Source organism: Pelodiscus sinensis, chromosome 9, assembly GCF_052426305.1.
Source record: "Pelodiscus sinensis isolate ZL-2025 chromosome 9, ASM5242630v1, whole genome shotgun sequence".
Lineage (NCBI taxonomy): Eukaryota > Metazoa > Chordata > Testudines > Trionychidae > Pelodiscus > Pelodiscus sinensis.
This window is the reverse complement of record NC_143060.1, coordinates 66,659,739-66,674,516: the sequence shown is the minus strand read 5'-3', so window position 1 is coordinate 66,674,516 and position 14,778 is coordinate 66,659,739. Positions and strand designations below refer to the sequence as shown.

The following is a 14,778-nucleotide window of genomic DNA, read 5'->3' as shown; positions in this document are numbered from 1 at the left end:
GAAGTGCTCTTGGCACCGCACGGCCGGAGAGATTTCCAAGCAGAGGGAGTTCAGAGACGGTCGATACAAGTGAACCGGGGACAGGTGGAAATGCTGCCAACGTAGGTAAAGCACGACTGGCGAGGCACCGGACGGCGCTTGGAAAACACGCCAAAGCCCTAAACACGGAGGAGGGAGAGGAATTATTTAGTGAGACCCCCAGGGGTGGATCTAGGAGAAATGGGGGGAAATTAAGACAAGTCTTATTAACCAGCAGAAGACTCTCCAGCAAGGACCAACCGTTCTCGGGTAGGAATTCTCTTCCAGGCTGAGCCCCGCTAAGCCGTCCCACCTGTCTCTAACAGCACAAGTGACATCTAGTGGCTTACATGTCAGTACGGGGAGGAACGTGCTTTTCTGAAACCGCTCCTGGCTGTAGTTCAGGTGGATTTCTTTGGGGCTGGCTCATTTCTGGCGCTGCGAAGCTGTAAGAAACAAGCTCTCTTAAAACCACCTAAACCCTTCTTGGACTGTTAGGGAAGGTGGTATTTTCCCCCAAGCAAATTTGGTTCTTCCTATACAAATCACCCCAGCAGCCAAATGGGGAAGTGAGAGAGATGCCAGCTCCGGAGGGTTTAGTGGTGCGTGCGATAGGTGTCAAGTACCCCAACGTCTGTACTGGCAGATGAGACGTGTGGACCCCTAGCACACGTGAGAACTCTGGCCAGCAATGCTCTGGCGTCCAATGAGAAGGGCATCGCATTTATACCGTCTCCCGGAGAAGCTGAAGTAGTAGGCACCAAGTGAGGCCAGGCTCCGACAGAGAGATGGTCTGGTAACATTCTCAGAGATCTCCCCCATGTTGTGACTTCCCCAACCCACACAACTTTGTTGACATCTCAGTACTTTCTACGCACTGATCTTGCATCAGGCCTACACAGAGCTGCCCTGGCTTAAACTAACGGGTGGATGTCAAGCCAATCTCCGTAAGCCAGTGTACAGTGTCCACACACGTAGTCTGTCAACGCACATTTGGTTTAGAGCAGTTTAGAGGGCCCCAGCAAGTCCAGGTCTCCGTGCACACGGATGAGGCTCTGCTGGATTTACTGAAATCCGGTGAACCGGTGAGACGTGGCTTGGAGCTTTTCGGAAGTTTGCCTCGTCCCCAAATGCCTCGTCCCTGAGGTCAGCTAGGGTTCTGACCGGCACGACTCGGAGTGGCTAAGGGACTCCGTGCGTTTCATCGGCGCACGATTCCTAACCCTGCCCGGCTCCGAGCACGAACAACTCTGCGCACAGCTATTCCACGGGAGGAAACAGGCAAATCCTCATTCCTCCGCTCCACGCTATTCACACTCTGCCCCGGTGGGACACCACCTTCGCCCTAGCAACTGGGTTCAAACCCGCCTGCGCCCGGGTGTCACTACCCCAGGGGCTGCTGCGTTTTGCCAGGACACTTCCGTGGAAGCCGTACCCAGCACAAGGCAACCTGAGCATGGACGCAGCGGGGCTCAGATGAAAGGTCCCCAGCCCCCTTACTGCCTAGAGAAATCAGGAAACCAGAGGGGAGAGGAGGTTGGACAAGTTCTTCCACCTGAAAGATGGGAAGTGGGGGAAGAGGGCAGGGTGGCTCGTACTGGAAGCGCCAGTCTCCACCCTGGCAGATTCGGGTGCAGCAGGCGAGCTTCAATAGACTGAGCCAGGTGCAGTTCCCGTGGGGTTACTAGTTAACCCGGAATTGATCTGGCCGGGGGATGCGGGTGTCAGGGGAACAGACCAGCTGGGGGAGAGACAGGGCAGGGCAGGGGAGCCACGCAGCAGGCTGTACACTCGCTGGGGCCCCGGGAGGAACGTGGGCAGACACCTAGGAGCAGGGGTGCTGGCTGAGAGAAGCGTGGGCCTGCGGGCGGAGGAATTGCTCCTTCTATTTTGGCTGCGCCCGCCTTCAGGGAAGCAGGACTCGGTAAATACACACGATCCCCTTGAGAAGATGTGTTTCCTCCCATCGTCAATTTCCATCCCAGCTGGAAGCACCTGACTAGGGTGGAAAAGGGGGAAGAGTCTGCCGGGAGAGTGGGAATGGAAACAGCATCTCCCTGGGGGGCCCGTGTGGAGGGGCAGGAGGAGTCAGGGGCTGAGGCGGGATGGCCCATCAGCAGGCACGTGCCCACAGCCCGGTGGTCCCCACCGAGACGCGAGGCAGGAAGAGTGGCTGCCGAGCCTGTGCGTGGGGCAAGGCTCGGAAGCTAGTGAGAGATGGGGGCCAGGCTGGCTGGGCCCAGCTGGGGTTTCCAGGGTAAGCAGCTCCCAAGAAGAACTGAAATAGAGCTTGCTGTCTCCAGGACCACACTTCTCCCACCTGGGAACGGGCCAAGCTCGGAGCCTCAGGACAGCACCCCTCCCACCCAGCGGAACCGCAGCCTCCCTCCTGATGAGCAGCGCTTTAAAGCGGAGAGGGGCGCCAGCCGCGAGACTGCCAGCGGCTCTCCTGGCAAAGTCACCTCCCCCCTGGGCTGCAGGCAGCCGAGTGATCTCCCCAGCCCAGGCCGTCAGGAGCCGCCGGGGGAATGGTTCCGTGTGAACACAGCGGAGCTCTCCCTGGAGCCACTGGGCAGAAGACAGCGGGAGCTTCCTCGCCCCACCCTCCAGGGTTGGCTCTAGAGTGCTGAGTCCTGCCCCCACACCACAGCCGCCCAGGGGCAGTGCCTGCTGAGATGGGGCAGGCGGGCGTGCCCTCGGGTAGGGGATTCACCAGGCCATGCGGGGGCACAAAAGCCACCAGCGGCTCCCCGTGTCCGGCGCCAGAGCCAAGCAGCGCTCCGGAGCTGCCACGCTCCCAAGCTCGTTCGGAAGTCGCTGGAAGGGGATACGAGGGCAGGCGGGGGTCTCACCAGCATGCAAGGGGAATACACGAACCAGACCATCAGGGTACCTCACCCGTGGGCCGCGTGCTTGGAGAAGCCTGCCCCATAAATCCAGCAGAGGCTGGTGCATGGCCCGGGCTGGCACCGGCCCCATTTCTGAGAGAGGAAATACTGACCTCTCCCCTTCCCCAAGAACTTCTGTCTCCACATCTATGGGCATCAGTTACGGCCAGAAAGAACCCGCCTGTCACCCCTCTACAGCACAGCAACCTAGCACAATCCGTTCCCTGCCCCAGCCTCCAGAACTGCAGCTGGAAAGGATAAAGGCCACGGCTGTGGGACCCGGCCCAAGACACGGGCAGGGTCTTACAAACAGGGCAAACAGGGCGTGAGCCGGCATCTCAGTTTGCAAGAATGTGTCTAGTCAAGCCCCTGCCACGTGCGCTGACACAAAGCCGCTTGTGTTTGGGTACGTGGAAAAGGTCACAGCCAAACCAGAGAGTTTCACAAAAAACAGACAATTCTAAAAGAAAAGGAGATGGGTTTGTTCTCTTCAGTGAATCTGAGTCAACTTTTTCATCTTCGTTTTTTGTGAAACTCTTCTGGTTTTCGGTGACCTTTCTTAGGCAGCTGCGACACGCTGCCAGTGTTTGATACTGACATAACTGGGGGACACAATACAGGGGAACTGGCATTGTATTGTTCTCAGGTTCCCAGCACTGAGTGGGCGACACCAACGTGAGAGCATGCCTAGTGGTTAGAGCAAAGGACTGTGCCTCACACCTCCTAGGTCCTGTTCTTAGCTCAGCAGCAGGTTCACCATGGACACAATCCAACTTTCCACTGACGTGCTTGGACTGCCTCTCTAACGTCAGGGAAAGTGGTCCTGGGCCCTCAGGCAAAAAGTTGCATTTACTCAACGGGGGGGAGGGCGGGGAGAAATTTAAGCATGTCAGCTGGGATTTTCAGAGGCACTGAGTACCTGTGAGGGCGCCTGACGTCAATCTGCCAGGCCCTTGGAGGGTTTTCTGTTGCTGGCCGTCACAACACTATCACGGCATCTTCTCCAGGAAAAAAAAAAAAAAAAAAATCATAGGAATAGAAAAGCCCCAAGTTAACGGACGGAGTCTCCAACACGGGTTCCTTCTTGGCCTGGGGCAGGCGTGTGGATTTATTAGTTGCAGGTTGATTAGCTCCTGATTTCTTTCATGGGGGGGAGGGAGCTGGAAGTAGCTGGGAGGGGCCGATAGAAGGGGAGGGAGAGGCGAGTGCCACTCTTTTTGAAGGGGGAGAGTTTTGCGGCGTTTCCCAAGGATGGCCAGTTTGCTCCATAGCTGTCAGCCTCGGGCCAGGCGCCAGGTTTCCTGACTGCTAGGCTCTCTTCCTAGCCACTGGACAGGTCAGCTCTGGCTCAGCATTTTCACTAGCACCAAGCTTCAGGGGGGTGAGATCTGAAAGAAGGGGGCGAGGGGCGAAGACAGGAGATTTCATGGGAAGTCTCCTTGGCCCTCTGCGGCTGCAGGAAATCCACCTTCCTGGCGGGGTGCAGGCTGCATTCCTGCCACGGGAGGCAGCAGGCACAGGTTTCCGACTGTGGTTCCCGTCTGTGCTCTCAGCTGACAGTTTCTGTTTCTCTCCTTTGAGTGCACGATTCCTCCTGTGCGTGCCGAGCGCTGGGCAACATCTCAGCTTCCCGGCGAACCCAGCTCCCGTACAGCCTCCTCTCAGCACTCGCCTTCCTCTAGCCCTCCCCGTCCTGCTGTGCCCGCAGCGACAGAGCTGGCTTCCCCAGCGAGGAGACGGCGCCGTGTCTGCACTGCTGATGAACACAGCGACGGGGACAGGGATTGCCGAGTGCTTCGGGAGGTGGCTTTGCTAGTTTACAGTGGGAAGCCCCCAGGACGTAACCAAACCGATGCAGGTCCGCTGGCACGGGAGACAGAGCGACATGAACCATGGTTACGTTGGCCAAGGCAGAAAGTTGCCGCTAGGAGCCCACTGTACCCGTGTTCATCACCCTAAGACACCGCGGCTCGGCCCATCGGCACTGGCAGAGTTTGAATCGGGTCTCTGCTTGGAGGGGCTGGGCAGAGGGGGTCCCCACCCAACGCTGCACCGCTCCGGCCCTGTTGATGGGAGACAGCCAGCCGCACCCGGCTCACTGCGGAGGAGGGGGCTTTTCCTCGTCGCTCAGCACCGCTCAGCGCCCCAGAGCCCGCTCGGCCCTAGACCAAAACTCCCATCCACCGGCTTCCTCTCTGGAGCAGGAAGTAAAAGTGAACCTGGCACTGAGCTGTGGTCAGCCAGGACTTCCCAGGAGAAGTGTGCGTACGGGCCCTGCCTTCTGCAGGCTCTGCTCACGGAGGCGCAACACCACGGGGCTTTCTTCACTCTTCCCACCGGAACCGGGGGCCCGTGGCTCCAGTCCCCGAGTCCTGCTTGCCAGGGACTGGACAGGCACGTCGCTCTTTATCCCACACCAGGCACGGCGGTGGCAGGGCCTGCTTGCTTGAGGCCCACCTCACAGCCGGGCGCCCTGCCTGGCTCACGGAGGGCTGCCTTGGGGGCTGGAAAAGCGAGAGATTCTGCTGGCCTCGTTCTGGGCCCGGGCTCTCCACTGAGGCGGGAGTCAGCCCTGGCAGTGATCCTTGAGGACACCTGTCCAGGAGGAACCGGAGTGAGACCCACCCCCCCATTTCCAAAGACACTGGCATGCAACACTAGATCTGCAGCACTGACTAGTCTCCCTTAGGCAGGGCTTGGACCTGTCCAGAACGTTGCTGCTACAAATGCAACACACAGCATGAGGAGGATGCTAGGGCCGGAGACAGGACGGGCCAGTGGGTAGAGCACTTGCCTAGGACTTGGGAGGGTTGCATCTTTGCTGTGCCACAGACTAGCTGTGTGACCATGGGCAAATCCCTTATCCTCTCCAGACTCCGTTGCCGTCTGTGCACGGGGCTCCTTGCTCTGCCGGGCCTTTGAGTACTGTGAGGGTCCGTGCCTGGAAAAAGTGAGAGGTGTGGTCAGCTTACTCCTGCCTCGCAGCACAAGGAAGGCCAGAGAGGATGCACTGCTCTCACAGAGGATTTTGGTTATGCTCCTGACCTCCTTAACTCTGCCCATTCACTGCCTGCGTGCTCAGGTGCAGGTCCTGCGAATGTCCCAGCACGGAGGCATGCTGCCCACAGGCGGCCTTGCAGCAGCCTCTTGTGTTGCGTCACTGAGCACACGAGCAGCTCTGGCGTCCTGTTGCATGGAGGGAAAGGGCTGAAAGGTTCCAGGCCCTCAAGAGACAAGTGCGAGACGTCCCAGGAACACTGACATGAGAGGGAGGGCCTCGGAGTGGCTCTCCTTTCCATTTACACCCCCCGTGCGAGGTTCACACTTACTAGTGAGCGCCTGCTCCAGGGTGACTCAGAAAAGCAAAAGTGCATAAGGGCCACATGAGCAATGTTCCGTGTAACCACAAAACCACATCAGAGCAAGTCAGCTGCTTCATAAGCAGGGAGAAGGCTGCTGCTCTGGGCTTGCTAGTCCCCAGGCAGAGGAGAGGGAGAAAGGGGGAAAAGAGGCATCGTGGGCTGATCAAACCCCTTCCTGGCCCCGGAAGGAGGATGCAGGCTCTGCCATGAGCAATGGGGTCAAGGCCTTGGCACAAAAACCGACAAAATCCTCAATTGCAGATTTGTCTTTCCTCTAGTTCCTGTTCGGCAGCCAAGCGTCCCCTACATCTCCGGTCTGGGATGCAACCCACTGGAAAGCCAGTCACCCCAGAGCGACCTCTGGGCAGAGTGACAGGGCTCGGGGCTCTGGAGCGGAGCTGAATGTTAGCTAGGTTCAGGCAGCGTTCCCTGGAAGCTGGGCGCTTGGGCGGCCACCCAGGAGAGAGTCAAAGGCTTAGCAGCGCGCCCACAGCCGGCAGCCTGGGGTTCTCTCGGTGGTGCGCATCCGCACGTGCCTTGGTGTGTATCACAAAATGTATTCCGCACACGGATGGAAGTCATTTGAGGGCACATTGGTTCAGGGCGGTGGGCTCAGAGGTTGATTGAGCCTGTCCCCGCTGTCCCATGGAGACCTGTCCTCCGGCTCTGACCGGTCACTTGCCAAGGCTGGGATTTGCGCCAGCACCACAGGAGCTCTGAGCTGGATCCACACACGAACGTAGGTCTGAGGGGCTCCGCTCCCGTAGGGAACAGCGGGACAAGGCCTGGTCTACGAACCCTTGGGTCTCCAGAGAGACGGCACCAGAGACCAACCCACCCTCTTCCTTCCTTCCATTCTCTCCTCTCGGTTCCCTTTGACCATCCTCTCCCGCCTCCTGCCCCGTCTTTGCCCCGCCTGCCCACTCACTGGAAGGGTGCCAGCGACCGGGGCAGGGCGGAGCAGAGAGGCTGGGGCTGGCGCCCTGTCTGCGGAGCCGCTCCCGCCATGAGGGCAGGAGGGAGAAGAGGTAGGAGGCTTTCAAAGAGCAACCCAGCTCCTGCAGCTTTCCCCACCCAGCCTGCCCCGAGCTAGGCCAGGGCCCTGCAGAGCACCCGTCCCAGGCTGGGAGATGCTGGAGGACCAGCGCTTCCATCCATTTACTATTGGCCCTGGCCGGCCGCTCGACGCCGTTCCTCCAGCACCCCCCCGACCCCCCGACTCGGCTTGGTCTGCAGCTGCAGCCCTGAGCGATCGGGAGGTCCGTGCCAAGTCTCCAGCCCTGGCCGTTCCAGACTCAAGCGTCAGGCCACACACTGAGACTGGCCTCCCCACACATTCCATCCGGGGCTGGTCCCTTCGACTGAGCTCCCCCCTTACCCTGCCCCCAGCCTCCGCAGCATGGGGCGCCGGCTGCCGGCCGGTGTGAAGGGAGGGGTGGCGGATTCGCCGGGGCTCGCAGTCTGCAAAGCACGCCGAGGAGTTCAGCCGCTCAGCCAGACGCCAGGCGGCCGTTCCAGGCTCTGGGATCCCACGGCCCCTGCTGACCAGCCTCTAGGGGCCTGTGGAGAAATCCCTAAGGTGTCGAGCACGTCGAGTGCCCCCCCGCCCCGTTTTAGCACCTTTCCTTGCGCTTCTTCCCTGGCCTCAGCCTCGGGAGCAGGCCCCCTCCCCGACGATGGGTGGAAAGATTCCTCAGGTCCAAGGCCAGCAGGGAGCATTGTGATCACCCAGCACTGGCAGAAGATGCTTTTCCCATCCCCAGCTGCCCTCCGCCCCAGAGCAGCATCCCGGGGTCCACGGCCTCCCAGCGACACCATCCCCAGCAGCCCTGGCCCGGGAGCGTGTTCGTGAGGTCTTTACCAGCCACCCTACCTCAGCGCCCCCCTCTCCAGGGCTCAGGGGCCCCCGCACTCAGTTACCACACGCAGGTGACTGGTGGGGATGGCCAGTAAGATGTTCAGGGCTGTGTCGAACACAGGTGCCTATCACGCCCCCCTCCCCGCCTGATTTCTCTGGTCACCTCTCGTGGGGAGCTCCCGTCTGGGCCCCACACCGTGGGTCAGGGGCACATTTCTCAGGGGGAGTCAGATGGACAGTTCTGACCCACGCCCTCCCTCCCCCTTGGCAGCTACATTCCCAAGGCCCCACCAGGCATCCAGGGGCCAGACTACGCAGCCAGGCTCCTAGACAGGCTGGCTGGGAAACTGCCGGGGGCAGAGCTCCAACGCCAGAACTCGGCCCTGCCCCAAAGAAACGAGCGTTGAGCAATATGGGGATGCAGACACGGGGGGGGGGGGGGGGGGTTCAGACGACCCCGCTGCTGCCCGGAACACAGGAGGAAGAGACTTGGGGATGTTTCTCGGGCGCCGGATTGAAAGCAGACTCATCCCCAGCGCTCCTGGCTTCCTGAAAGGCCTCAGTGTGGCTCTGAGCCGGCTACATCAGAGGGGGCCCGGCTACCCCAGCTTAGAGACGAAGGGCGCGCATAGGCCGTGACGCCCCTTTGCCACGGCTTTATCCCAGCCGGGAGGTAAACGGATCCTCCTCGCCGGCCCAGACCGGGTGCGGGAAACCCAGGGGAGCCCGCCGGGCGCTGAGCAGGCAGTGGCCAGAGGCGGTTCTAGCCCAAGAGTGGAAGACTCCATTGCAGGATTCCTGCCTGAGACGTGCCAGGGCAAGAGACCCAGCCCCGGAGCAAAGCGCCCGCGGAGGGACCGGAAAGGGCTGCAGACGAGCTAGCTCTCCTGCCGCTCCCACCGCGCACCGTCTGAGCCGGGCTCACCGTGAGCCGGGCGCGCGTGTGGCCCTTCCGGAGGGAGTCCAATGCCGCCCGCGCGATTAGCTGAGCGCCCACGGCCAGGCTGTGTGTTCTATGGGTGGTGCACTTACATGCATGCCTTGGTGCACATCAAAACCAATTATTCTGCACGTGGATGAAAGATTAGTGGGGACACTGTCGCCCCCACAATCGATCTCCTCTGGCTCTCCCGAGGCCCGTCTAGCCAGCTGGTTACAAGCAGCGTGACGACATTCCACCGCTCCCCGTGCTCATCACACAGGGGATGCGCTAGCTGGGCATTCGCCCGCCTCCTACGGTCCAGTGGCTGACCCCCCTTTGGCGGTCCTGGCGGCCCTGGGACGCCGGCTGAACACACCAGCGGGTTAGGAAGCAGCGTGCCAGGGGTCCTTGTGTCCGCACAAGTCACCCCTCTTGGACCACGGCCAAGCACAGCCGCGCCTGCCAGCGATGGGAACCCCCCGGCCACGGCCAGTTCCCAGCACCCTGGCCTCTCTGTGGGTCTCCCAGCCATCCGTCTGAGTGTCCCGCCCCTCACTCCTGGCTCTGCTCACATCCCTTCGGCACTCAGCCCGCTCATGAGGAACGGCAGCTGGGGGAAGAGCCAGGGAGCTAAGCCACCCTGGTTTGGGGGGGCAGTGGAGAACTCTTACCCTCAGGGAGGGAATCCAGGAAAAGAATTCAAGTCTCTTGGACTCAGGTCCTCAATGGGCCCTGGACAAGTTGCAGTGCCGCCCGGTGCCTCAGTTTCCCCGGCTCACGGGGCTGCGGAGAGGTGGAATGCCTTGGACAGCACGCTGCCGAGAGGCATTCTCGAAGTGCGGCGCATTGGCGACACAGCCAACGCTGCTTTCTAAAGGGGCAGGGTTGGTCAGAGAGCAGAAGGGGAGACAGCGGAGTGGGAGAGGCGAAAGCTGGAGGCGAGCTGCAGGTGGTCAGCTGGGAGGGGGCAGACCGACGGGGGTCTCCCTTGCCTTGCCTCTGTCCCCCAATGCTCTCAAGGCCCTTGTGCTGCTCCCAGGGCTGCATCAACACATCTCTACCTCTCTCTCTGGGTGGCTTCCCACAGGCCTGCTGCACTAAACCCACAGCCAGCTGTCAAGCAACCCACCCTTCACTCTTAGGCCTGCACTGCTCCCTAGCGGACTCGGCTTGAAAGTGCGAGCTTCACGCATTTTCCAGCCAGCGCCTGCAGTGGCCATACCACAGCAGCGTGGCTGCCTCCCACGCATCCCAACTGGAAGAAGCTCCTTGTAACTTGCCGGAGAGAAGACCCCCCCCCCCCCCGAAATGCAGTGAGACGGCTCAAGCAAGTGCGCCTGAGACAAGAACGGGCAGTTCTCTAGAGCAGCGGTGAGAACTCAAGAGATGGCTCTGCCCAGATGTGAGCCCAGATCACTGGTTGCAAGGTCCGTTACACCACAGAATCACACCCAGGAAGGTCTGGAAGACAGCCCGTCCGCTTTCCAAGTTCGTCTTTAGGAGAGGGCGCGTGTGCCTAGAATTAGCTCCTCGGAGCGAAATAGCGTATTGGTGCTTTGCGTGGATGATGCAATCGACACTGACCAAGGGAAAAACCGAAGCCTTCCCAGTGTACATATAACACCCAAATCTGGCCCTGTGGGGTGCGTCACTGCTCCCAACCCTTCCGTTTTAAATCCCGTTCGGCAGAGATTCCTCTCGAGTGAGCCAAGTCACTGCTTAGGGACCCACCTGGCATGAGCGGTGGGCAGGGTTTCTCAGGCTGCCCGTAAGCTGCCAGGGTTAGGCAGTCAGTGCCAGGAGCAGATACAGCGCGTACGTTTTCAATAGCACCTAAGGTACCCAAAACACTTGGCAGCTGTTAGTTAATTATGCCTCAGTACACACCAATGGGATCAAACGATCACAGGCCTAGAAAACTGAGGGAAGATGGCAAGAACTGGGGTTGTTTAGTGTGGAGGAGACGACAGAGGGGACATAGCAGCTTTCAAGGATCTAAAAGGGTCTGAAGAAGGAGAAGGGAGGAAAAGATTCTCCTTAACGTCTGAGCATAGGACAAGCAGCAATGGGCTTAAATTGGACAGGAGGAAAAGCTTCCTGTCCGGGTGATTAAGCCTGGAAACAAATTGCCCAGGGAGGTTGTGGAATCTCCATCCCCGGAGATATTGAAGAGCAGGCTGGACAGACCTGTCAGGGGTGGGCTAGACGGTGCTGGGGCAGGGACTGGACTCGATGACTCCCAAGGTCCCCTCCAGTCCCAATGTGCTAGGATTCTGAGAGTCCATAGTCAGCAGTGACATTCATCTCTCTGGGGAGGAACACGGCAGCTCCAACAGCTCCCAAGAGTTTGGTGCCATTAAGAAGACAGCGGAGAGCTCTGAGGACGGCTGCCCTGGGGAGAGATTCAAGTGATCTCTCACTGCGTACGATGGAGTCAGTCAAGGTCTTTGCAGACGATCTCTCCAATAGCTTGAGGTGGGTCTCGGCCATTCCATCATGACCAGAATCCAGAGCCTGTGGGCTCTAAAACACCACCCACTGCCCGCGGGGACTGGGAGCGCAGAAAGCTGCAGACCAGTAACCCTGAAGGCAGCACATACGGCCTTGGTTTTAGCCTCCTTCCATTAATTTATGCCCACTGCTTTCCTGGGACCGTCTCGGGGTGGGGGGGAGGGAGGGAATGGGAGGAGCCTCAATATCCCACTGACAGAGACCAGAAACTTCAGGATCTCTACCAAGCATTTATAAACCTCAACTACCCACCCGGAGAAATAAAAAAGCAAATTGAAAGAGCCAGACGAATACCTAGAAACCATCTACTTCAAGACAGACCCAAGAAAAGCAACAATAGAACACCACTTGTCATCACCTACAGCCCCCAACTTAAACCTGTCCAACACATTATCAACAAACTACAGCCTATACTGGAACAGGATACTAAACTCCAAGAGGCTCTGGGAGACAGACCCATAGTCTCCTATAGACAACCACCTAACCTCAAGATGATTCTTACCAACAACCACAGGACATACCACACTAATACCAACCCTGGTACCTTCCCTTGCAACAAACCCCGTTGCCAGCTTTGTCCACATATTCACTCTGCTGATACCATTATTGGGCCTAACCAAGTGAGTCATAAGATCAAGAACACATATTCCTGCGCCTCCAAAAATATAATCTATGCTATCATGTGCCGGAAGTGTCCGTCTGCTATGTACATTGGACAAACATCTCAGACACTTCGCCAAAGGATCAATGCCCACAAAACAGACATTAGACAGGATCACAAAGAAAAAACAGTTTCTTGCCATTTCAACCAGAAAGGACACTGTCTCAGTGACTTGGGTACCTGCATCCTGCCTCAAAGGCCTTTTAAGACTGCACTTGAAAGAGAATCCTCTGAACTGTCATTCATGCTTAAATTGGACACTTTACACCGGTGTTTGACTATCTTACCCATTACAAAGATAGCTTCCCCAATTACCACCTCTAATACCATTAGCCCACAGACATTCCCCCCCCCCCATCCCCTTCTGTTCTGCAATGTGATTTGTCCTTTTCATATTTGTTCATTTTTTTTAATTGCATCCTTTGGTATATATGGTTGCGACAATTTTCTTCCACTATTTGATCTGAGGAAGTGGGTCTGGCCCACGAAAGCTCATCACCTAATAAACCATCTTGTTAGTCCTGTTTTTTGTTTCAGCTACACCAGACTAACACGGCTACATTTCTATCACTATTCTCCCATCTTCTATTATTTGTCTTCTCCTTTCTGCGAAACCAGCATCTCTTTTGCTCTCCGCTTTGGCTCCCCCCGGTTTGCGTAGTGGCATAGCGGGGTTGGTTAGCGGTGTGATTTTCTTACTGGCTGAGTTATCCCAGTACCACCTCTCGTGCAGACACAGATCTCACTGCAGAGAGGTGCTTTCTGCCAGGGGAGCTTACTCCCTTCTCCTAGGACAGTAGCTGTCTCGGTAGAAGCATGTTCACACCCGTGGGGCTTGCTCCGCTTTAACTACGCCGGGACACGAAAGAGGCCCCACTTCTGTGCAGAGCCTAGATCCAAGGACTGGGCTACGCGAGAAAGGGCTTGTCGGAATAGCGGGACCAGCTGCGGCCCTGGGGCAACGGAGCCTGAATCGGTTCCCTGGACACCGTACGCTACTTTTGTCATTAGCACTGTCGCCACCAGGGCTTGGTACACAATCTCGCCAAGACTCCCCCCCCCCCCGGTCTCATTGCGCCTTGTGCCTGGCCCCTGCGCACCCACCTCTGTTGTTTCTTCCCTCCGCCTCTCGCTCTAGCATTTCATCATGGTCCTCCAGTCCCGTATCTCTTCCAGCCCCTTCCCCGAGCCTGCTGGGTCCACTCTCCCTTCCTCCCTCCCGCCCCCCACAAAACGGTTCTTTATGGACTAGTGGCCAGTTCTCAGCCGGCAGCGTGTTTTAAAGCCCACAGACAGTAACCACCCGGGTTTAATTAACCTGCCTAAGCACCCCCACTTTGCGGCTCATGCTGCCATCCAGCGGTCCCAGGTGGGAATTGCACCCAGTATCCATCAGCGATCACCACGATTATTGCAATACAGTAAAGCTCCAGCGGTCCGGCACCACCTGGAACCCGGAAGTGCTCCAGGCAGCCGGACAATTGGAGCTGCTCTGCCCTGGGCTTCCCCGAGTCAGCCGCTGGTCAGTTTCAGCAGTGGCTGACTTGGGGACGTCTGGGGCAGAGCATTTGGGGTGCTGCCGGGTTGGTCCCGTAGCGCCGCCCCCCCATCCTGCTCACTCCACCCCAGACCCTCATAGCCCCCCCTTCCGACAGTCCGGCATATCTGATAATCCGGCACCCCGCGGGTCCTAAAGATGCTGGATTCTCGGAAGTTTACTGTATTACAGTTTTCAAGCTTTTTTCCTTTGACTTGGTTCCTCAAGGGAAATGCCCCCGGGGGCAGTGACGCTGCCGACTTGTTTGCTGGGGCGGCGGGGGGGGGGGGGGGGGGCTAGAAGAATGGATTCAAAGACCGATCCATTCCTTAGGAGGAAGATGCAAAGCAGAGAGGCTCAGAGATGATTTGAGGAACTAACGTTTTATTACCCCACTGCCACCTGCTGGAATTGGGAACAGACTCAGCTGTGTACGTATTGTACCTGCTTCCACCTCCCATCTCATCTCCTTCCCCTAGCTAATAAACCTTGGCTTAGTTTGCTGCAGAGCTGCTTACCAGTGGTGTCTGTGGCATGGGCTCTAGGGGACCAGGTGACCGGTCTCTTGGGTAGAACTATGATGGCGAGCGGGGGGCACGTTTGGTGCGGGCGTGGTGATACCTCCTTCTGGCGCACGCCGCCAGCGTGGGGCGCTGCCTACATCCCAGGGCTCAGCTTGGCACATGTCATTTCCTCAGGCCCTGCGGGGCTCCACGTGGGACACACTGACCCTCGGCCAGAGCGGCCCGCAGCGTCCAGACTGCAGCTCAACGTGCGGCCCAGGCGCTAGCGGGGCTGAGACATGCTGAGCTGCTGTTGACAGATGCTGCAGGCCTGGCTCCGTTCCGGGTTCTGGAGGGGGGTCTGGGCTGCTGAGTAGACCCACCTGTGCCCGACCCCTCTGCGCTTATTCACCCCCGTGTCTCCTGCTCTGCTCCTGCACCCCACGAACCCCAGATCCTCCCCTTGCAGCCCTCTCTCTGGCTCCAGCAACCGCCTCCTCACACCCCATTGATTCGCA

At 58.6% G+C, this 14,778-nt stretch overlaps 1 long non-coding RNA gene across 2 annotated transcripts in view; it reads right to left on the bottom strand.

Moving 5' to 3' along the window:
• LOC112546759 (uncharacterized) overlaps positions 1 to 14,778 on the bottom strand; it is a 196,249-nt gene that overhangs the window by 176,092 nt on the left and 5,379 nt on the right. The window lies entirely within an intron of this gene.